This window comes from Hypomesus transpacificus, chromosome 25 (assembly GCF_021917145.1).
Source record: "Hypomesus transpacificus isolate Combined female chromosome 25, fHypTra1, whole genome shotgun sequence".
Taxonomy (NCBI): Eukaryota; Metazoa; Chordata; class Actinopteri; order Osmeriformes; family Osmeridae; genus Hypomesus; species Hypomesus transpacificus.
This window is the reverse complement of record NC_061084.1, coordinates 2,426,754-2,436,210: the sequence shown is the minus strand read 5'-3', so window position 1 is coordinate 2,436,210 and position 9,457 is coordinate 2,426,754.

Below are 9,457 nucleotides of genomic sequence, written 5' to 3'. Positions count from 1 at the left end.
GCTTTGACGAGGGGGCGGAGAATTCGCATCATCTGTGTGCTTGGCCATCAAGTGGTATTTCAGACTGGACGTGCTGCGATGATAGCTCAGTTTACAACGACAAAACACACAGATCACTTTGGTCTTGTCAATGGAACCATTTGGCAACTTTTTAAAAGTAAACTTTCCATTCAGAATCTTATTGGCATCCATTTCGGCGTCTCGCGCTCGCCATCCACTCAAAACGTAATGTTAACCTACTACCATAGAATGTCTCATATCCGTACACGGGCTCTGCTACTACGCTTTAGCCGGATTGCAAGCCAAACAAGTGTGTGGCGTGCCTGTTGTTTTGTTTCCGGTCTAGCTAGATCCGGTGTGGTGTTGTAGTTTTTCTAACTTCGGTAGTTGTTGCAACAGCATGTGAAAAAAAACTACAAAGTTTGCTAGGCCAAAAAGAGCGTTAATCGCGCGATAAAAAATTTGGGTTTGCGTTAACGCCGTTAATAACGCGTTAAACTGACAGCATTATAGGTTTTATGTGCATTTAGGGTTAGAATAGTGTATTATTTGATGTTACCTGTATATTTAGGAAGTTTTAGTATTAGGGTTAGTATAGTCGATTATTTATTGCTATCTGTATATTTAGGAAGTTTCACTTATTTAAGCTCAGCATAGATGTAAATCATGTTCTGTGTACTTATATGTTATGTTATGCCAGGTGCTTGCGTTGTCTTGTCTTAAGAATTTCAGTGCCCAGTCTGACCTTGTGTTGTTCTGTGTACCTGACAAATAAAAGACTTGAACTTGAACTTGTGAGACGAATGTCAAATATGAAACTCACTTTACCTCGGTCAATTAACAAACTTTTTCAATGTATTTAGTGTGAAATGCTCCCACACCTTGGATGACTTGGGTCGTACTGATTTCTCTGCCAACGTTACTCAACAACGTATTTCCGATGGCCTTTCCTCTACGTCCACGCTGCTGCTCGCTCAACTGAACTCTTTTTTTAAATACTCAAACATCTCCGCGACTTATTGAGTGGCGTAGGCTAATAATCGTGCAACACAACTAATCGATAATGAAATTCGTTGCCAACGCTTTTAATGCTCGATTTTAATCAATTTAATCGATTCGCTGTTGCAGCCTTAAACTGTACACAGGTCGCGGGCCGGTCTGCGTTTCAAAGTCCCGGGCTGTTTTTCGGTCCCAGTCTGACCCTGGTTGTGACCATGTTAAGAGTAAAAAAAAAACTGAATCGTTCACTTTTTGCGTTACTTTTGTGATCAGTAATTAATTGGTTATTCTTTCTGAATTGGTCACAGTTCACGAGTAGTTCTAGATGAGGATATATTTATTTAGTAATAATCAAATATCTACCAAGGAACTACCTTTGTACTAAATTAGCTATTACTTACTGCTTAGTTAATCTTGGTTCCATGTTAGTTAATAGTATTAAATTAAGTGTTAATGTAGTACTACCTATTACTTCCTGCATAGCTACTCGTTAACAATGGACCATTATTCTAAAGTGTTACCTGGTAAATAAATGAAAAATGCCCCAGCTGCAACTCACACAAGCACACCTCACAATTTTCTCTGAAATTGTACCCTCTCTTGTTGTATGTACTTGTTTTGTGCTAGCTGTTCCAAGGAGGACAGTTTTCCACTTAGATAAAACCACTCGGGTCAAAGACAAACCTATTTCCATTTAAAGTAATAGTTTAATTAATATGTGAGAGTCCTGACTGTAATAACATGGTAGGTTGAATTGATGGCCAGTTTGGAATGTAGAGTACATTTGAAAGGTTGAGGTATAGAATATTTGCCCTTCTTGTGGTTCTGTTCATACCATACTCAAGAACAAAATGCACTAAATGTCTGGTCAAACAAAACAACTCTTACCTTTCCTATGATATTGACAAACCAATAATCTGCCTTCACTGTTGTCTGTGCGTACACTCCATGACAAAGCCAAAAGCACTTAAAGTGACATTTCATCTTTAGCCTATGTCATTTTCTTTCTGTCATTGTTAAATAGCCATGCTCTCAGACTTTAGTCAGGTTGCTGTAATAGTGCAATTAGACAACGCCATTCAGCAAGGGTATCTGAAGTTCATGGCTCTTCCCTATACTTCCTATCTGTCCTTATTCCCTTGGCCCCTACAGGACACAGATTCCTCTGACCTATGTGTAACTGCTCCTTCTATTGCTGAAGCTCAGCGGCTGGGAACTGCTCCATGCTCCAATGCTCACTTAATTTCCCAGGGCACAGAACACAAACCTATTAGTGACAGGCTAAATGCTAACTGCTGCCTTGGTGGTGAGGAAAAGCCATGTCGGAGGGAGATACAGGTACAATTCCCTTGCACCATTTCAAACAGGGCTAGATCCTCAAGCTTAAATGCTTTTCTTATCTCAAGGTGGAACCTGCGAATAAACAAATAACCAGTATACAATCACAGTAAAAACATATCTCTGGAAGTGCAAGGTTAACAGCTTTACTCATACAGTACCAGCCAACCAACAGCTCACATCTACTCATTATACTGGTTGGTGACAACAGGTGAGGGCCAGAGGGCAGAAATGGATCATAAATATCCATGTCTAGATAATCAACCAGCAGGGCCCTCTTCTTTCAGAATATCAGTCAATCTTTAGAATTCTTATGCTATCCATTAGTAAAACAACTTTGATCTTCCGAGGGAGTTTAAAAAATGAAATTAGAAAGATAGATGACCGAGCTCAGTTTGAAATCTGTAATTCTCCTCAAAGTCACCCAGAGAAGACATTGTTAGACAATTAGCTGCACAGCAGACAGACTTGTTTTGACAAAAGCAAAACTGTTGTGTTCCATAATATGGTAATTCTGTTTTGGGATGTGGAGAAAATTAGTGATCACAAATGAGAAGAGGATGGAAATAAGTGTAGCCAAAAAGGGCCTTGTCTAAATTGACCATGAATGCTCTCTTCTATTTCAGGGTGAATGGCAATAGAATTGGCTGAAGAGACTATTGAAACTGTATGTGTGTGTATCACCCACAAGAAGGAGATCCCACTTGCCCCTAGTTTGCCAGTGGAGAATCTGCAGTATTAATCCCTTGAGATATGCCCAGTGTTAGGGATATATAATAAATCCTAGGAGACATCCCTGAATCTGGGGTTCCAGTCAGAAAAGAGGCCCTTAGGGCTTGTTCTAGCACCCAGAATATGCCTTGCAATCCATTCTGATCCATGGGATGAGCTGCAAATACACTGGGTCTCCAATATGGTGCTGAACAAGACAGAAATCCTACCGCCACACACATGTATTGACCTAAATTTGAGCATGTGCACATTGTGCTATAGTCCTCAACCTAAACTCATGCTGTACTGTATGTGGGTTTAGGATGTGTACACTCACACATACACAATGATATACTTGCACAATCACATTCAAAAATACAAGTACTGTACACACACTCCTACTTAAGGTTTGCATTGGGCAGCATCCCAATAGCAACCCACCACCACCACTCCCTCCCCCATTACTCCTGAAGTGCAGGTTCTGAGAGCCCCATCACTCCTCTGCTGACTGTTGTTTTTAATGCCACAGTAGAGTGGTTCCGTCTCTCTACACTTCCACCCTCATCTTAGTGCTGGGTAGCCTCTTGTTTTCCTAAACAACTGAAAAAACTCACCCACAAGTGAGAGAGATGAGAATAGAGATAAGAATGGAAATCAAAAAGAGATGGGAAAATGGGATGGGGGCATAGTGCGAGAGAAAGACTATATAGATAGAAAGTGAGGAGAAGTGATTCTCAAGCTGTAGTTTTGTAGTGCTCCCTCTAGTGGTATGTGGAAGAATCTTTGAAAATAAAAGAAAACGACCTAAGTCGTTTCTTTCTATCAAATAGAATCGCATCATCAAGTTAGCACTGTTGGTGGAACTATCCCTGGGAGGATTGATATTTAACCTTGGGTCCTCAATTTTCTGAAGGTTTACACCTCTGTAACTGACAAGGTTTGGGACTGACCCTTGGAAACAGAAAGACACTGCTGTTCAATATGATCAAGAACCTTGGGGATGTCGTAATGTAATTTATTACCAGTTTAAGTTCTTGGCTTACAGTAGAGTCTCGCTTACAATAAGAATTTGCTTAAAATCATCTGGTATTGTCACAAATCAGTTACAACAATGTGAACAATGGTTGTGAAAAGCCAACAACCCAAATTGGCACCAAATTCAGCTACTGTAATAACACGATGTGTTGACAAGTGTTGGACAAGCTACTTGTCTACATTACTTAATTATTAATTCACATTAAAATTAGCTTCACTACACTGAAGTGAAACTACAAATGAAAGTGGTGAAGCTAAGCTACAGCAACATGCTCCAAGTAGTTTACTGAATCAAAGCTATTTATTTATTTTACACTGAAACAACTGTATTAAGGCAATGCTCTCAGTGATCAGTAAAACTGTCAGTGAAACAGATAGGTAGGCAAAATATGTTCAGTTCAATTGTTCACTAAACATTAATATTGCTTCCTCCAAATTCCTGCCCCACACAGGGTTCAAACTCACCTCCACTGACTTACAATGCAATGACCATCTCTCATAAACACTGTGTGCAGCTTTGCCATCAAAAAGCTAGCCTTATATTGACGTGGGTGGGCGGTATTTATACTGAGGAGTGAGTTTTAACCAATTTCACTCAGTTGTACTAAGAGTTTCTTTTTGAACTACCATAGAAAATTATGGTTCACTTAAGCTACCATTTTTGGGGGGAAAATGTAGGTTAGCTTTCGTGGATGCAACCACACTACTCCATAAAAAAATAGGTTTTCTACGGCAAAGCTATTTGATTCAGAATACAGCAACGCTACCAACATGCTACTGACAAATGTAGTTAGTCTATTAGTGACTCTGCTACATGTAGTGATGCTACTGCCCAACAATGAGTAATACATTCGTGATCACTTGGAAATACTGTGCTGCTTCACTGTAGGATTATGACCCAAGACACAAGGTTGTAGTGCACATAACCTCACCTTCAAAACAGTAGGCAGAAGGAAATTAAATAAATTGAAAGGAAGAAAGAAAGACATACAGTAGATATAGAGTGGGACTGAGAAAAAACAAGTGTGTGCATGAAGATAGACAGAGAGAAAGAAAGGAACAATACAACATGCACTCCAGAAGCATGTTCATATTCACTGAAGCCACAGAGCATAAAATACCACTGCTCCCTTGTGACGTTCTACAAGCTGCAGCTAAAACTTTAAGTGCTTTTATTGTAAAGCTCTGCTTATGGTGGTAAAGATAGTGACAGAAAGACGGAGAGACAAATATGGAGGACTTGAATGCTATGGACATACTTAAAACAGGGTGAAGGGACATAGAGAGTGGGAAATATACAGTATGTACAGAGTGGAAGATCAAGAGAAAAATGGAAAGAACTGGAGAGTTGTAGATGTGTTATGCTGTTTCAAACGGTGGCTCATACTGGGTTGCGGTGCTTCGCTTCACCTTCTGTGGCCCTAATCAAGGCCAACGCATCTCAAACATGATGGTTCAAGGTCTTTTACAGTACGGTAAATGAGCAATGTGAGGTGAGAGCATTTTTTGGCCAAACAAAGGCACTATTTTTCCAACTGTGGTTTCTGTTAGTTATTTATTCTTTTACAGGAACAACACTGAAAGAAAGTTCGCAGAGAAATGGAAAAGAATGAAAAAAGTACTCAAGTTCTATTTGAAAATTTGACTGGCTGCTTCTCTCCTAAGAAGAAATGTTCATTTTGGGGGGGTAAATAACTGTTTTGGAGTTTTAGTTTGATGTTTCTACCCAAGGACTGTCTAAGAAATGTCTTTAAAGGGGGAGATAGTTTGGAGGCTTACTTTTAAAACCATACTCGTTGCTGTGCACTCTTTATTTAATTTCTGTACATCAAAGTAGGCTAGAGGAAAATGATGAAACAGAATTAAACATAAGTTGGGAATGAGAATAACTGTGAGTTTGTATGTGCATGTGTGTAGACGCAAAACATTTGTGTTTACTGTGTGCAACTCACTTCTTTATCCCTTTGGTACCTGATTATGCTTGTGTGTTTGCATCCATGCCAGTGTTTTATTTCCATCTGTTATATTCAAATGAATAGTGCATGGTTATCTTTAGTCTATTGTCTGGACCAGGGGTTCCCAAACATTTCATCCCACGACCCCTAAAATAATGGTGCCAGTGATTCGCGACCCCTGTATGGCCAAAAATATGCTATTTCTAATTGTTTTTAAATATTCCTTGATTTCTGGAAATCATCTTGCGACCCCCCTTCGTTGTCTCGCCACCCCCGGGGGGTCCCGACCCCTACTTTGGGAACCACTGGTCTAGACTAGTAATGAGATGTTTGGATAATTTTACTGACTAAGAACTTTGAATCTTTTTCAGTTAAATCAAATCTAATGCATCTAAACCAGCCAAGATAAATGATAGAATATTAGTATAGGAAAGAGAAATAACTAGTTCAGCATTTCACTGGGTCTTTGGGTTTAGATCTTTCGTTTAACTTTCACTTGACAGTTTGGGATCTGTACAGAAAAAGATAGAAATGATTCATTTACCACTCGATGGTGTCTTCGGGTATAAGTGTTTTGTTCATAAAAGTTAAAATAAATCTAGGCTTAGACATGACATTGACAGTTATGGACATGTGATAAGATAACATTGATAACTGATTGGCTGATTGATAACACCAATCAGCCGTAACATTATGACCACCTGTCTAATATAATGTTGTTTCCTCTTTTGCTGCCAAACCAACCCTAACCTGTCGAAGCATGGACTATACTAGTAGTGATGGTAAGTTCGGGTCATTTTACTGATTCTGTTCTTTGAATCTCGTTCAGTAAAATGAACAAGTCTTTTTTCGAGTCCTTCGTTCATTTCAAGCCTATGCAGGTCACGTGAAAAATGATCCAAAGACTCGTACCCAAAGACCGAGTCGGGAAAAGAACAAATCATTTCTGTTTACTTGGACGAGCCCAGAGCCATAGAAAAATTAAAATATTTTTCTATGGCTCTGGACGAGCCTATGCAACAGTCCCGATGCGCGGCCACGAGAAAATGAACGAATCACTCTTTGAGAAACTCGTTACTCCCGAGTCCTTGTAAGGATTCGTTCAAAATGAACGAATCGTTCACGAACAACACATCACTATATACTAAACCTCTGAAGGTGTGTTGTGGTATCTGGCACCAAGAACTTAGCAGCAGATCCTTTAACTCGTGTAAGTTGGGAGGTGGGGCCTCCATGGATCAGACTTGTTTATCCAGCACATCCCACAGATGCTCTATCGGATCAAAATCTGGGAAATTTGGAGGCCAAGTCAACACTTTGAACTTGTTATTAAGCTCCTCAAACCATTCCTGAAGAATTTTTTGCTTTGTGGACGGGTGCATTCTGGTGCCATGTGTTTCCAAGGTAAGTGACGCACACACACCTGCCTGGTGATGTAAAAGAAAATGTAATTGATCAGACCAGGACACATTCTTCCTTTGTTCCGTGGCCCAGTTCTGATGTTCTTTCAACAGTGGCCAAGGGTCAGCATGGGCACCCTGACTGGTCCCATATTCAACAAACTGTGATGCACTGTGTGTTCTGATATCAGAACCAGAATGAACGTTTTCTGCAATTTGAGCTATAGTAGTTCATCTGTGGGATCGGACCACACAGGCAAGCCTTTGCTCCCCACATGCATCAATGAGCCATGCATAGACAGTCATGACACTGTCATTGGCTCACCAGTTTTCCTTCCTTTTACAACTTTTGATAGTTACCAACCACTGGAGGAACACTCCACAAGAGCAACAGTTTTGAAGATGCTCTGACCCAGTCGTCTAGCCATTTCTTTCATTTGCCCAATTATTTTAATTTTAACACATCAACTCAAAGGACAAATTGTTCAGTTTCATGCCTAATATATCCCACCCACTGACAGGTTCCATGATAACGGGATAATCAAGGTTATTCACTTAAATTGTCAGTAAAAAAAAGTGCGGCTTCTTTGTCTGCCTCATATTGCCATCTTATGCCATATGGTCTCAATGGGAACTGTCACATGATTTCAATTGATCAGTACCTTAAGCCTGCCGGTCCACTGGCTGCGACCAAATTTGTGCAAATCTCTTCGCTCCTCGCGAGTGGCTCTGTGTGGAGCAGGGATTAGCATATATTTCCTTGTTGTGCTAGCTGTGTTATGCTAGCTAGTTCCGTTTTGACTGGAAACTTACTGCCTGCAGCCCGGCTGACTTGAAGTAGCTAATGGCATTCTCAGATTCAAGGCAGCCGGCTGCAGCCGTCTGTTGGCGGCGCGCCGTCGCTCCATAAAGTCGAACAGACCTAATCTCTCACACAATTGGTGAGTTCGACATGGACTGCGGCAGCATGAAATGACAGGCGGTGAGGAGTTGAAAACGGCTCTGTGAAGTCGGACATTCCAGCTTCTCCTGGTTTGCTGCGTTGACGTCAGTCATGGCCGATCAAGCGATTTTTGTTTACTGTACTTGAATTATAATCAAACGTAGTCTTTCCGTTAGTGAAGAGGCAGACTAAAACCCTTTCTTCAACACATTTTTTATTCAATCAAACAGTTTGGTCCGGATTTGAGCGTTTGCGAAACTAAAGGTGTCAGAATAATTACAAAAACACGCGTCAAAGTTGTCGTGTGTGAGTCTGACCAATCATGAAATAGCTGTGTTGTCATTAGAACCCGTGCAGTTGCTCTTGAGAAAATGCTTTTCTTTGGCTAAGAGGTGATCCAAAGAAACATGGGAAGGTACATTAGCTAGCTTTTGCTGCGTTTCAACGGTGGGAGTTGCAGCATTCTATGAAGGACCAAACCTGCCATATTTACAAATGAATGAATGAATAAATAAATGTCCACATCCATGCATTTAGGCAGAAATAAACAAATATACGTATAATAGATGTGGTGTTGCAAGTTCCGTCAGAGGTATACGGGCATTTGTCCGCTCCCACGGGGAGTCGAACTCACCACCTCTGACTTCCCAAGCGCCACCACTACCAACTACGCCAACAAAAAGCTAGCAATTTGTGAAGCGGGTGGCCTGTTACATACTTGAGGAGTGAGTTTCACTACACACCGGCTACATTCACCCCTCAAACTCGCTCCAGCCAGCTAGCTGATGCTAACCTAGTGATCCGGGTCACGGTACCAGTGTAACAGACGTGGTGTTACAAGTTTCGTCAGAGGTATACGGGCATCTGTCCGCTCCCACGGGGAGTCGAACTCACCACCTCTGACTTCCCAAGCGCCACCACTACCAACTACGCCAACGAAAAGCTAGCAAGTTAGTGACGCAGGTGGCCTGTGGGAGTGAGTTGAGGAGTGAGTTTCACTACACACCGGCTACATATGCAATAATTAATGCAATAGTTACATATATTTTACATTTATGTATGTATTTATTCATGTG